The sequence below is a fragment of the Phyllobates terribilis genome, unplaced genomic scaffold (genome assembly GCF_046119375.1).
Source record: "Phyllobates terribilis strain yellow unplaced genomic scaffold, ASM4611937v1 Scaffold_168__1_contigs__length_4147262, whole genome shotgun sequence".
Classification (NCBI taxonomy): Eukaryota; Metazoa; Chordata; class Amphibia; order Anura; family Dendrobatidae; genus Phyllobates; species Phyllobates terribilis.
In genome coordinates, this window is record NW_027362928.1 from 659089 (window position 1) to 673749 (window position 14661).

The following is a 14661-nucleotide window of genomic DNA, read 5'->3' on the forward strand; positions in this document are numbered from 1 at the left end:
GCGGGGGGTGGGGTGGAACGAGCAGCTGTCTACCCTTAGCAGGAGGGCTCCTGATTACATACCTCTCCTGCTGCTGCTGCTGCTGGCTGTCCAGCAGCAGACTGAAGGTGGCTGCTGCTGTGCACAGGTATATAAAGGCTCAGAGCCTATTATGACACGCGCAGCCAGCGTTCCATTGCCACATTCCATCTACTGCAGGCAGGATACCTGGCTGGCTGAATGTCGCTGAGAAGCTCACAGAGACCGCCATAAGCAACAGTTTAACAGAATGCCACAGACTAATCAACCAAACTTTTTGGGTTGGGTTCTCTTTTATAGTCTGCAGGCATTAAATGAAAGAAGTCAGTGTTCCAGCAGAAGGAGACAACGTTTCAGAAAAGGCATTGTAGCAAACCAAAAAAGAAATTTTAAGCGCAGCAGAGTAACCAGCGCACATACCTGTTAGCTCAGGTGAGTTTAAAAGGCTGCTGTTGATAACAAGGGCATTTGCTAAATAGATGGTGTGTGTGCAACAATATACTGAAAGGTCAATTATATTGTGCAGCTTATCTCACCACCTGTAGTTATTTAGGTGAAAGCTCCAAAATGCTTGCCTAATATGTCTGTTTATCCAAAAGGAAGTAAAAAGGGAGAGCTAGAAAGATAGCATTGCATCACATTACATGGCAATGCAATGCACAGTTGCTGAAGTTGAACCAAAATGAGCTTGTAATCTGGCTTCTGCAACTTTGAACATGAAAAATCCAATGAGGAGAAGAAAAGCAAAGCCAAAGAGTCCATCCCAAAATCCGACAAACAAGCAAAATGAACAAAAAACATTGAATTCAATTCTTTCTGATTTTAGAAACTGCATTAAAGAAGGGGTGCACCGGTCCTGGAGATACTGCAATACCAGGTCAATGCGTGGAGTGGACAGAGCAAGCTCTTTTTCCATCTCCCTGTTCTAAAAATCCATTTAATATATGGTCCCCAGATAGGGGACGTATCAGATATTAAACTGATAAGAACAGATACTACACTTGATCTTAGCCAAAAGGCCGAGAAGCGATAACCAGAATTGGTTTCAAACTACGGAGCCACCCAAGGATCCTGAAAAGTCCATTTGTGGAGATGAGCTCCTGGACTCCCGTTAAGAAGACATGTTGTCAACCTCTAGATCCCTTACATGCCTGCACTTTTCGGCTTGCTGCTGCTGCAATCCACGCGTTTTAGATCTGCATAACTCCACCTCTTTAAACACAGCACCTTCACCCCCTGCTGTTCCCACCCGCCTCAACACCGTTGGAAGGGAGGAGAACCAATTAAGGCGGGGGGTGGGGTGGAACGAGCAGCTGTCTACCCTTAGCAGGAGGGCTCCTGATTACATACCTCTCCTGCTGCTGCTGCTGCTGCTGGCTGTCCAGCAGCAGACTGAAGGTGGCTGCTGCTGTGCACAGGTATATAAAGGCTCAGAGCCTATTATGACACGCGCAGCCAGCGTTCCATTGCCACATTCCATCTACTGCAGGCAGGATACCTGGCTGGCTGAATGTCGCTGAGAAGCTCACAGAGACCGCCATAAGCAACAGTTTAACAGAATGCCACAGACTAATCAACCAAACTTTTTGGGTTGGGTTCTCTTTTATAGTCTGCAGGCATTAAATGAAAGAAGTCAGTGTTCCAGCAGAAGGAGACAACGTTTCAGAAAAGGCATTGTAGCAAACCAAAAAAGAAATTTTAAGCGCAGCAGAGTAACCAGCGCACATACCTGTTAGCTCAGGTGAGTTTAAAAGGCTGCTGTTGATAACAAGGGCATTTGCTAAATAGATGGTGTGTGTGCAACAATATACTGAAAGGTCAATTATATTGTGCAGCTTATCTCACCACCTGTAGTTATTTAGGTGAAAGCTCCAAAATGCTTGCCTAATATGTCTGTTTATCCAAAAGGAAGTAAAAAGGGAGAGCTAGAAAGATAGCATTGCATCACATTACATGGCAATGCAATGCACAGTTGCTGAAGTTGAACCAAAATGAGCTTGTAATCTGGCTTCTGCAACTTTGAACATGAAAAATCCAATGAGGAGAAGAAAAGCAAAGCCAAAGAGTCCATCCCAAAATCCGACAAACAAGCAAAATGAACAAAAAACATTGAATTCAATTCTTTCTGATTTTAGAAACTGCATTAAAGAAGGGGTGCACCGGTCCTGGAGATACTGCAATACCAGGTCAATGCGTGGAGTGGACAGAGCAAGCTCTTTTTCCATCTCCCTGTTCTAAAAATCCATTTAATATATGGTCCCCAGATAGGGGACGTATCAGATATTAAACTGATAAGAACAGATACTACACTTGATCTTAGCCAAAAGGCCGAGAAGCGATAACCAGAATTGGTTTCAAACTACGGAGCCACCCAAGGATCCTGAAAAGTCCATTTGTGGAGATGAGCTCCTGGACTCCCGTTAAGAAGACATGTTGTCAACCTCTAGATCCCTTACATGCCTGCACTTTTCGGCTTGCTGCTGCTGCAATCCACGCGTTTTAGATCTGCATAACTCCACCTCTTTAAACACAGCACCTTCACCCCTGCTGTTCCCACCCGCCTCAACACCGTTGGAAGGGAGGAGAACCAATTAAGGCGGGGGGTGGGGTGGAACGAGCAGCTGTCTACCCTTAGCAGGAGGGCTCCTGATTACATACCTCTCCTGCTGCTGCTGCTGCTGCTGGCTGTCCAGCAGCAGACTGAAGGTGGCTGCTGCTGTGCACAGGTATATAAAGGCTCAGAGCCTATTATGACACGCGCAGCCAGCGTTCCATTGCCACATTCCATCTACTGCAGGCAGGATACCTGGCTGGCTGAATGTCGCTGAGAAGCTCACAGAGACCGCCATAAGCAACAGTTTAACAGAATGCCACAGACTAATCAACCAAACTTTTTGGGTTGGGTTCTCTTTTATAGTCTGCAGGCATTAAATGAAAGAAGTCAGTGTTCCAGCAGAAGGAGACAACGTTTCAGAAAAGGCATTGTAGCAAACCAAAAAAGAAATTTTAAGCGCAGCAGAGTAACCAGCGCACATACCTGTTAGCTCAGGTGAGTTTAAAAGGCTGCTGTTGATAACAAGGGCATTTGCTAAATAGATGGTGTGTGTGCAACAATATACTGAAAGGTCAATTATATTGTGCAGCTTATCTCACCACCTGTAGTTATTTAGGTGAAAGCTCCAAAATGCTTGCCTAATATGTCTGTTTATCCAAAAGGAAGTAAAAAGGGAGAGCTAGAAAGATAGCATTGCATCACATTACATGGCAATGCAATGCACAGTTGCTGAAGTTGAACCAAAATGAGCTTGTAATCTGGCTTCTGCAACTTTGAACATGAAAAATCCAATGAGGAGAAGAAAAGCAAAGCCAAAGAGTCCATCCCAAAATCCGACAAACAAGCAAAATGAACAAAAAACATTGAATTCAATTCTTTCTGATTTTAGAAACTGCATTAAAGAAGGGGTGCACCGGTCCTGGAGATACTGCAATACCAGGTCAATGCGTGGAGTGGACAGAGCAAGCTCTTTTTCCATCTCCCTGTTCTAAAAATCCATTTAATATATGGTCCCCAGATAGGGGACGTATCAGATATTAAACTGATAAGAACAGATTTTTTTTTTTCGAAAGCCCGAATTCGTGTACAAAACCCGAGTGCGCTTAAAAAAGTGACAATTGCCACAAAAAAAAGTGCACTAGGATGCTGGTCTTCTTGAAACCCTCTCCAAAAGGAGAAGGGTCCCCCAAACCATTCCCCGTCCCTCCGAGCCAGAAGGCCACTGCGAGGAACAGGGACAAATAGCCACCTCCAGCCGGGGCCAGAGGCGACCCAATCTTACCCCCAATACCTGCCCGAGTTCTCACCCGAGCAAGGCACTGGGAGCCAAAGACTGTGCTCCCCTCCCGGAAGAGGGGAGCCAACAACGCTCTCCTCCCGAAAGAGGAGAGCCAGTGGGGTTCAGGGGGGAGCGGAACCTGATGGCCACACACTCCCCCCCTAGACCTGCCAAGAGAGGAACCCGTAAGGGAACCGCATCCCGACAAAATCCTAGTAAGGACGTGGACACACGTGAAAAAGTGGACACACAGTGACAAAAAAAAATTAAATAAATAGTGAAGGTTTCACAGTATAATACTGCCCGGACCTTCGACCGGGAATTGAAAAATTCCCCATCCTAAGGCCAGAAGGCCCGGAATAAGGGTGTGTGTGAAGAAAGAAATATTGAAGTGCTAGTGCAAATGTGCCATAAACTCAAGTGGGGTTCCCAATCCCAGTGAGTTAAGGCACCCCAGGGTCACCACTCCTGGGGCACTTCACACTTCGGGCTTTCGATCTTCCCCGGCCCAATGGCGTCGATCCTGGGGGGCCATGCTTTCCACCAGATGACTATATTAGCCACCTGGCGTACTAACAAGCGCCTAAACCCCAGTGTGCATAATGTATCAATCTACTAGGGCGGCCAACATCCAAAACCGCCTTTTCGAAAGATACTACACTTGATCTTAGCCAAAAGGCCGAGAAGCGATAACCAGAATTGGTTTCAAACTACGGAGCCACCCAAGGATCCTGAAAAGTCCATTTGTGGAGATGAGCTCCTGGACTCCCGTTAAGAAGACATGTTGTCAACCTCTAGATCCCTTACATGCCTGCACTTTTCGGCTTGCTGCTGCTGCAATCCACGCGTTTTAGATCTGCATAACTCCACCTCTTTAAACACAGCACCTTCACCCCCTGCTGTTCCCACCCGCCTCAACACCGTTGGAAGGGAGGAGAACCAATTAAGGCGGGGGGTGGGGTGGAACGAGCAGCTGTCTACCCTTAGCAGGAGGGCTCCTGATTACATACCTCTCCTGCTGCTGCTGCTGCTGGCTGTCCAGCAGCAGACTGAAGGTGGCTGCTGCTGTGCACAGGTATATAAAGGCTCAGAGCCTATTATGACACGCGCAGCCAGCGTTCCATTGCCACATTCCATCTACTGCAGGCAGGATACCTGGCTGGCTGAATGTCGCTGAGAAGCTCACAGAGACCGCCATAAGCAACAGTTTAACAGAATGCCACAGACTAATCAACCAAACTTTTTGGGTTGGGTTCTCTTTTATAGTCTGCAGGCATTAAATGAAAGAAGTCAGTGTTCCAGCAGAAGGAGACAACGTTTCAGAAAAGGCATTGTAGCAAACCAAAAAAGAAATTTTAAGCGCAGCAGAGTAACCAGCGCACATACCTGTTAGCTCAGGTGAGTTTAAAAGGCTGCTGTTGATAACAAGGGCATTTGCTAAATAGATGGTGTGTGTGCAACAATATACTGAAAGGTCAATTATATTGTGCAGCTTATCTCACCACCTGTAGTTATTTAGGTGAAAGCTCCAAAATGCTTGCCTAATATGTCTGTTTATCCAAAAGGAAGTAAAAAGGGAGAGCTAGAAAGATAGCATTGCATCACATTACATGGCAATGCAATGCACAGTTGCTGAAGTTGAACCAAAATGAGCTTGTAATCTGGCTTCTGCAACTTTGAACATGAAAAATCCAATGAGGAGAAGAAAAGCAAAGCCAAAGAGTCCATCCCAAAATCCAACAAACAAGCAAAATGAACAAAAAACATTGAATTCAATTCTTTCTGATTTTAGAAACTGCATTAAAGAAGGGGTGCACCGATCCTGTAAAGGCTCAGAGCCTATTATGACACGCGCAGCCAGCGTTCCATTGCCACATTCCATCTACTGCAGGCAGGATACCTGGCTGGCTGAATGTCGCTGAGAAGCTCACAGAGACCGCCATAAGCAACAGTTTAACAGAATGCCACAGACTAATCAACCAAACTTTTTGGGTTGGGTTCTCTTTTATAGTCTGCAGGCATTAAATGAAAGAAGTCAGTGTTCCAGCAGAAGGAGACAACGTTTCAGAAAAGGCATTGTAGCAAACCAAAAAAGAAATTTTAAGCGCAGCAGAGTAACCAGCGCACATACCTGTTAGCTCAGGTGAGTTTAAAAGGCTGCTGTTGATAACAAGGGCATTTGCTAAATAGATGGTGTGTGTGCAACAATATACTGAAAGGTCAATTATATTGTGCAGCTTATCTCACCACCTGTAGTTATTTAGGTGAAAGCTCCAAAATGCTTGCCTAATATGTCTGTTTATCCAAAAGGAAGTAAAAAGGGAGAGCTAGAAAGATAGCATTGCATCACATTACATGGCAATGCAATGCACAGTTGCTGAAGTTGAACCAAAATGAGCTTGTAATCTGGCTTCTGCAACTTTGAACATGAAAAATCCAATGAGGAGAAGAAAAGCAAAGCCAAAGAGTCCATCCCAAAATCCAACAAACAAGCAAAATGAACAAAAAACATTGAATTCAATTCTTTCTGATTTTAGAAACTGCATTAAAGAAGGGGTGCACCGATCCTGGAGATACTGCAATACCAGCTCAATGCGTGGAGTGGACAGAGCAAGCTCTTTTTCCATCTCCCTGTTCTAAAAATCCATTTAATATATGGTCCCCAGATAGGGGACGTATCAGATATTAAACTGATAAGAACAGATTTTTTTGATTGAATATATCTTTTATTAGCACAAAAAATAAGTTAACAGACAGTGTACAGTGCCGCAGCCCAGTACACACAGAATTCTACATCATATTTACATAGCATGAGGATACGACGCACTAACTAGACACATCACACCCCTATGCTACACAAAACACTCAATCTGAAAGAAAAAGCATGTCAATCAATACAGTACGACGAACCGTGATAAGGGATGGGGATTGGGAAAAAGGGGATGGGGAGGGGAAAATCACAGGCCCGAAGCTTTATTGAAAGACAAGACACATAAGGGGAGAGGGGGAGGAGGGGTTTAGTCCTCGTCCTCGTCCTCCGGACCGTCCATGATGGAATAGTCTCTGAGCAGGCTGTGGATCAGCCTGCGGCAGTCCTGGATGGACATCCTCTCCCTCCTCAAGATGAGCCGGTTCCTGGCGACCCAAACGGCATCCTTGAAGCAGTTCATAAGGCGCCAAGCCTCCTGGATGGCTCCGACGGTATGAACCCCAGGGAAGAGTCCGTAAAGCACAGAATGGTGCGATAGGCTCGCCCTGGGGACAGAGTTCCTCAGGTCGTCCTCAAGTGCAGTCAATAGGCGCTGTGCAAATCCGCAGTCCCAAAAAGTGTGCAAAGATGTTTCCTCCACGAAGGGGCACCTTGGGCAGTACCGGGTCTTACACAGGTTCCGGGCATGCATGAATGACCGGACGGGCAGTCCGCCCTGAATCGCCATCCACGACAAGTCCTTGTGCCCGTTGGTCAGCCTGTCAGACGACACATTTGTCCACACAGTCTCCAGCGTGTCCTGGTGAAGTCCTGTGATGTTCTCCACGTCATCCTTGGCTCTGATTAGCTTGTGGATAGTTTTGGGCTTCCACAAGTCGGGCTTGAGTCCCTCCAGTTGATGCTCCCCCACAAATCGAACGACGTCTCCGTAGAACCATGGCGTCGTCCAGTTGTAGGGGAAGGAGCTGTCCCACTTGTCCCAGCCGAGTCGCCTCCAAAGAGGAAGCAGGAAGAAGCGAGACATGGACCTGCCCGCGGAGCCATTCTTGACTTGCAAAGTCCGGCGGACACAATCACACACAAAAGAGGATCGCAGGAGGGTGGGGATATCTGGAACGCCCTTCCCACCCTTGCGAGGCTCCTTGTACATGACGGCCCGCCTGACTCTGTCCATCTTGGATCCCCAGACAAAGTGAAACACTGTCCTGGTAATGGCCCTGCACACAGTGACGTGTGGGGGCCAGGCCTGCGCCGTGTACTGCAAGACGGGCAGGACCTCATTACGCAGGACGAGTGCCTTACCCTCACAAGTGAGGTGTCTGAGGCTCCAGAGTCCGATCCGTTGCTTCACCTTGGCCAAGCGTTCTTGCCAGGACTTGAGGGCCGCTCTTTCCTTCCCGAACCAGACTCCCAGCACCTTGAGGAAATCCGGTTGAATGTTGAAGGGGAAGGGGGCGGAGGAGGCCGGCTGCCAATCCCCGAAGAGCATGGCTTCCGACTTCCTGCAGTTGACTTTGGCCCCTGAAGCCCGGCCGAACCTCTCACACGTCTGGACGAGGGCGTCGACTGAACCACGATCAGCGCAGAAGACGGTGACGTCGTCCATGTAGAGCGAGCACTTGACCTCATGTCGTCCCGGACCCGGTGCGGTGATCCCTCTGATCTCTCCATTCTGCCGGATAGCCTCTGCGAAGAGTTCTATAACAGAAACAAAAAGAAGAGGTGATAGAGGGCAGCCTTGTCTGACCCCAGAGAGGACAGGGAAGGGGTCAGTCTTCCAGCCGTTCACCAACACCGAGCTGTGGATATCAAAATACATCAGACGGACATACGAACAAAACATGTTACCCAAACCTAACCGGTGCAGAGCTCGGCCCATGAACTCGTGGGAAACCCGGTCGAAGGCCTTCTCCTGATACAAGGAGACCAGGGCCGCGTGTGCGCGGCGGACCTTGATGTACTCGACCGTGTCCCGCACGAGAGCGAGGCTGTCTGCGATGCGACGTCCAGGGATGCCGCAGGTCTGGTCCGGGTGGATGATCCGTCCGATGACCGTCTTAAGTCGTGTCGCCATCGTCTTGGCCAGGATCTTGTAGTCCACGTTGAGCAGAGTGATGGGACGCCAATTCCTCAGGTCGCACCTCTCTCCCTTCCGCTTGTACAGGATCGTGACCATTCCTTCCCTCAAAGATGGAGGCATTCTACCCTCCACCACCATCTCCTCGTACAGGTCCAACAGGTCCGGACAGATGAGGTCTCCCAGCGCTACATAGAGCTCCGCTGGAAGACCATCACTGCCCGGGGTCCTGCCGGTCCTAAAGGATTTAGCGGCAGAGAGCAATTCGCCCACCATCAGAGGTTTGTCCAAGGCTGCCGTGCCTGCAGGATCAAGATGGTTAGTGATACCTGACAGGAACTTATCAGCAGCGTCGGGGTCGGTAGTCTTGTGGGAGTAGAGTTCGCTGTAGAAGTCGCTGACGACCCTCATCACGTCCTCCTTCCCACGTCGCATGTTTCCGCTCTCGTCTCGCAGCTCGTTCAGGGGCGTGTGACCGGCATGAAGTTTCCTGAAAAAGAATGAGTTACATTTCTCACCCTTCTCCAGATTCTCCACTTTGGAACGGAAGATGATTCGCTTGGACTCCTCCTCAAAGTGCCTTTTCAGGCTCTTCTTGGTCTCCTCCAGCTCCTCCCTCACGTCCCAGCCGCAGTGAAGAAGGTCCTGCAGCGACCGCAGCTCGCGCTGCAGCCCTCTGAAGTCCCTCCTCTTCTCACACTCCTGTTGTCGACCCTTGGCCTGAAAGAAACAGCGAAACTCAAGTTTAACATATTCCCACCAATCAGAGACTGTTTGGAAGCTACCCTTGTAGGACTGCCACATTGCGTAGGCTGCTCTCAGCTCCTCCACGACTTCATCCTGAGCCAGCAGAGCACAATTCAGCTTCCAGGAGCCGGGGCCGGACGGAAAACCGTCGCCGAGGACACCTTGTAAGTGAATGGCTCTGTGGTCGGAGAAGAAGCAGGAGACCATCGAGTGCCTACTCTGCCTGACTGCCCGAGAGGTGAACACAAAGTCAATCCTGGAGCGGAGTGAGCCATCGGGTCGGCTCCACGAATAGTTCGTGGAGCCTCTCCCCATGGAGCCCACCACGTCCTGAAGAGAGGCCTCGGTTACCATCTCGATGAGCAGCTTGGACGTGATGTCCGACTTGGCAGATGTGCCAGAACTACGACCGTCCTCCTCGATGGGGCAGTTGAAATCCCCGGCCATCACTAAGGTCCTGGTGGTGGCAAGCTGAAGCCGCAGGGTCTGGAAAAGCTCCAAACGCTCATTCTTCAGTGGGGACGCATACACGTTGATGAACCTGACAGGTTCTCCCGCCCAGTTGCCATCTACAACAAGAGCCCTGCCGCAGATGAGCTCCTGGACGGACTCAAGCGTGAATGCGCCCCCCCTGATCAGAATTGCGACCCCCGCAGACTTGCAGTCACCCCCACCGGACCAGTAGGATGGACCGTGGGACCACTCCCTGGCCAGATGTTTGAAGGACCTAGAGGAGGGAAGGGAACATTCCTGCAACATATAAACATCACACAACTGGGAAGTAAGGAAGGCATAAATAGTCTGACGTCTGAACTTGTCCTTGATGCTCCTGACATTAATGGAAAATAAGTTAATATTAGCCATCATGTAGGGAAAAAAGAAAAAGTTAGCGCAGGCAATACACCTTAGTTACCACTCCGGTCGGGTGGTCCCTCGTCGGTGTTGACTGCTGGTGACGGGATCACCAGCAGGCCCTCTTCCTCCATCTGGTCAAGCAGCGCGGCCTCAATCTCGGCGACCACCAGTTCCTCCTCTTCTGGCTCGGCCACCAGGGTCTCAACCATGTGCTCCATCTCTTCTGGCTCAGGGAGGGTATCCTCCTTTTCGCCTACGAAATCCAGAATCTTCTTTTTGGAGGATTCAGTAGCAGGGCTGTCCTCCACCTTCCTCTTTCCCCGGGTTGGAACTGGGGAGACAAGAAGGGGAAAATCCTCCTCGGAATAGATAGCGGCGGGTGGAGGAAAGGTTAATTCCACCGCTACCATGGTCTGGGGAGGGAGAGTGGCTGCCGGGGCAGGGGAAAGGACACCTGCTGAGGAGTAGGGGAAGGAGGAAGAGGAAGTGGAATCCTCAGCAGGGGTGGCCGGGGTGGGGGGGATTGGACGGGGGTGGCAGGGGGAGGGATCGAGAGAGGGGTGACAGAACTCTTACCCTCCTTTGACTTTTTCTTCTGCTTCAGAGCTGCTGGGACCATCGCTGGGGCTTTGGCCACCGACTCCTTGACCGCTTTGGCCTTGGTCGTCTCGGCCTTGGCCGCTGGGGCCTTGGTCGTCGCGTCCTTGACCTTCACAGGCCTGGTCGTCGGGGCCTTGTCCTCCGTAGCTGGGGTCGTCGCAACCACCGATGCCCAGGATCTCTCACGCCTGGGGCAATCCTTGTACAGATGAGCCGCCAGCCCACACAGGTTGCAGGACGTCTTCTTCGGGCAGTCCTTCGAGCTGTGTCCCGTCACTCGACAAATCCTGCAGGCATCCTCCTTACAGTCCTTCATCTCGTGGCCGTTCTTGCCGCATCTCCTGCAGTTCCGCGGCATGTCCGGGTAATAGATGAGGCCGTAGGAGTTGCCCAGGGAGAATGTCGGGGGCAGGTGCCGAAGTCCGTCTGAGTACGCCAGGTCCCTGTGAAGTCTAACGGTCACCGACCACTTACCTGTCCAGAAGCCGAGTCCATTCAGGATGTGAGAGGGTTCCTTCACAACCAAACAGAAGCGTCTCAGGAAGGTACAGATGTCTTGGCCTGGGGTGTGCGGGTTGCGCATGGAGACCGTGATCCTCCTTTCATCCCTCTGGATAGGGCAGCTACCTGTAAAGGCAGAGAAAGAATTATCCGGTCCTTTTGCGCTTACCATTTCCCAGAACCTCCTGCAGGTGTTCACAGTGGCGAAGGTGACGAAGAAGATCCCCGTCAAGAAGGTCTGGATGCTGAGGGTGTCCGACCTGGAGAAGCCTCGATCCAGCAGCATCTTCTGGCAGAACACGTCCGAGGACATGTCCGGCACCCTCCCATCCACTTCCTTCAGCTTCAGGGCCACCGTCTGCCGCATCCATGGCTCCAGGGCTGGAGCTTCGTGGCGGGGCTTCTGGGGTCCCTTCTGCTGGCCAGTCGTGGAGGCAGAGTCCTTGGGGTCAGAATCGGCTCCTGGCTGGGCCCTCCTGGCTGTCCCCAGCTCCAGGCTCTTCTTTTCGGCCTTCCTCGCAGCGCTTGCCATGGCTTTCCTCCTGCAGTTACTTCTTGGAGCTGGATCTGGAACTCTTCCCGGAATGGGTGGAGCTATGCAGATTCTTCTCCCGTCGTGTTCTGGACAAATTCCCCGAAAGGTCTTTGTCACGATGATTTTCTTCCTCGAAGATTCCACAGGACAGCCCGATTCTTCTCCGAGTCTTCGTCTTCTTCTGGATTCTTTAGAGCTTCTTCCTCCCACCGATATCCGCCTTCGTTCTCTGATGTCAGCTGGGCTCCGAAGCTCTTCTCCTTCCGAGTTCGATCGCTCTCGTCAAGTGTAGATCGTAGCTCTTGTGTTCTTAAAAGAACAGATACTACACTTGATCTTAGCCAAAAGGCCGAGAAGCGATAACCAGAAATGGTTTCAAACTACGGAGCCACCCAAGGATCCTGAAAAGTCCATTTGTGGAGATGAGCTCCTGGACTCCCGTTAAGAAGACATGTTGTCAACCTCTAGATCCCTTACATGCCTGCACTTTTCGGCTTGCTGCTGGTGCAATCCACGCGTTTTAGATCTGCATAACTCCACCTCTTTAAACACAGCACCTTCACCCCCTGCTGTTCCCACCCGCCTCAACACCGTTGGAAGGGAGGAGAACCAATTAAGGCGGGGGGTGGGGTGGAACGAGCAGCTGTCTACCCTTAGCAGGAGGGCTCCTGATTACATACCTCTCCTGCTGCTGCTGCTGCTGCTGGCTGTCCAGCAGCAGACTGAAGGTGGCTGCTGCTGTGCACAGGTATATAAAGGCTCAGAGCCTATTATGACACGCGCAGCCAGCGTTCCATTGCCACATTCCATCTACTGCAGGCAGGATACCTGGCTGGCTGAATGTCGCTGAGAAGCTCACAGAGACCGCCATAAGCAACAGTTTAACAGAATGCCACAGACTAATCAACCAAACTTTTTGGGTTGGGTTCTCTTTTATAGTCTGCAGGCATTAAATGAAAGAAGTCAGTGTTCCAGCAGAAGGAGACAACGTTTCAGAAAAGGCATTGTAGCAAACCAAAAAAGAAATTTTAAGCGCAGCAGAGTAACCAGCGCACATACCTGTTAGCTCAGGTGAGTTTAAAAGGCTGCTGTTGATAACAAGGGCATTTGCTAAATAGATGGTGTGTGTGCAACAATATACTGAAAGGTCAATTATATTGTGCAGCTTATCTCACCACCTGTAGTTATTTAGGTGAAAGCTCCAAAATGCTTGCCTAATATGTCTGTTTATCCAAAAGGAAGTAAAAAGGGAGAGCTAGAAAGATAGCATTGCATCACATTACATGGCAATGCAATGCACAGTTGCTGAAGTTGAACCAAAATGAGCTTGTAATCTGGCTTCTGCAACTTTGAACATGAAAAATCCAATGAGGAGAAGAAAAGCAAAGCCAAAGAGTCCATCCCAAAATCCGACAAACAAGCAAAATGAACAAAAAACATTGAATTCAATTCTTTCTGATTTTAGAAACTGCATTAAAGAAGGGGTGCACCGGTCCTGGAGATACTGCAATACCAGGTCAATGCGTGGAGTGGACAGAGCAAGCTCTTTTTCCATCTCCCTGTTCTAAAAATCCATTTAATATATGGTCCCCAGATAGGGGACGTATCAGATATTAAACTGATAAGAACAGATACTACACTTGATCTTAGCCAAAAGGCCGAGAAGCGATAACCAGAATTGGTTTCAAACTACGGAGCCACCCAAGGATCCTGAAAAGTCCATTTGTGGAGATGAGCTCCTGGACTCCCGTTAAGAAGACATGTTGTCAACCTCTAGATCCCTTACATGCCTGCACTTTTCGGCTTGCTGCTGCTGCAATCCACGCGTTTTAGATCTGCATAACTCCACCTCTTTAAACACAGCACCTTCACCCCCTGCTGTTCCCACCCGCCTCAACACCGTTGGAAGGGAGGAGAACCAATTAAGGCGGGGGGTGGGGTGGAACGAGCAGCTGTCTACCCTTAGCAGGAGGGCTCCTGATTACATACCTCTCCTGCTGCTGCTGCTGCTGGCTGTCCAGCAGCAGACTGAAGGTGGCTGCTGCTGTGCACAGGTATATAAAGGCTCAGAGCCTATTATGACACGCGCAGCCAGCGTTCCATTGCCACATTCCATCTACTGCAGGCAGGATACCTGGCTGGCTGAATGTCGCTGAGAAGCTCACAGAGACCGCCATAAGCAACAGTTTAACAGAATGCCACAGACTAATCAACCAAACTTTTTGGGTTGGGTTCTCTTTTATAGTCTGCAGGCATTAAATGAAAGAAGTCAGTGTTCCAGCAGAAGGAGACAACGTTTCAGAAAAGGCATTGTAGCAAACCAAAAAAGAAATTTTAAGCGCAGCAGAGTAACCAGCGCACATACCTGTTAGCTCAGGTGAGTTTAAAAGGCTGCTGTTGATAACAAGGGCATTTGCTAAATAGATGGTGTGTGTGCAACAATATACTGAAAGGTCAATTATATTGTGCAGCTTATCTCACCACCTGTAGTTATTTAGGTGAAAGCTCCAAAATGCTTGCCTAATATGTCTGTTTATCCAAAAGGAAGTAAAAAGGGAGAGCTAGAAAGATAGCATTGCATCACATTACATGGCAATGCAATGCACAGTTGCTGAAGTTGAACCAAAATGAGCTTGTAATCTGGCTTCTGCAACTTTGAACATGAAAAATCCAATGAGGAGAAGAAAAGCAAAGCCAAAGAGTCCATCCCAAAATCCGACAAACAAGCAAAATGAACAAAAAACATTGAATTCAATTCTTTCTGATTTTAGAAACTGCATTAAAG

General features: G+C 49.4%; 4 non-coding genes and 3 pseudogenes across 4 annotated transcripts; all 7 read right to left on the reverse strand.

Moving 5' to 3' along the window:
* Positions 1-858: 858 nt before the first annotated feature.
* Positions 859-1049, reverse strand: LOC141208231 (U2 spliceosomal RNA). The gene has a single exon (XR_012278466.1). It is a non-coding gene; the product is annotated as a U2 spliceosomal RNA (small nuclear RNA).
* A 1118-nt stretch (positions 1050-2167) lies between these two features.
* Positions 2168-2358, reverse strand: LOC141208232 (U2 spliceosomal RNA). Its single transcript, XR_012278467.1, has one exon. It is a non-coding gene; the product is annotated as a U2 spliceosomal RNA (small nuclear RNA).
* A 1117-nt stretch (positions 2359-3475) lies between these two features.
* On the reverse strand, positions 3476-3656 carry LOC141208164 (U2 spliceosomal RNA; annotated as a pseudogene).
* A 794-nt stretch (positions 3657-4450) lies between these two features.
* Positions 4451-4542, reverse strand: LOC141208209 (U2 spliceosomal RNA; annotated as a pseudogene).
* Positions 4543-6402: 1860 nt separating this feature from the next.
* LOC141208156 (U2 spliceosomal RNA) lies at positions 6403-6596 on the reverse strand. The gene has a single exon (XR_012278422.1). It is a non-coding gene; the product is annotated as a U2 spliceosomal RNA (small nuclear RNA).
* Positions 6597-12159: 5563 nt separating this feature from the next.
* On the reverse strand, positions 12160-12237 carry LOC141208196 (U2 spliceosomal RNA; annotated as a pseudogene).
* Positions 12238-13355: 1118 nt separating this feature from the next.
* On the reverse strand, positions 13356-13546 carry LOC141208233 (U2 spliceosomal RNA). Its single transcript, XR_012278468.1, has one exon. It is a non-coding gene; the product is annotated as a U2 spliceosomal RNA (small nuclear RNA).
* Between the last annotated feature and the right edge of the window lie 1115 nt (positions 13547-14661).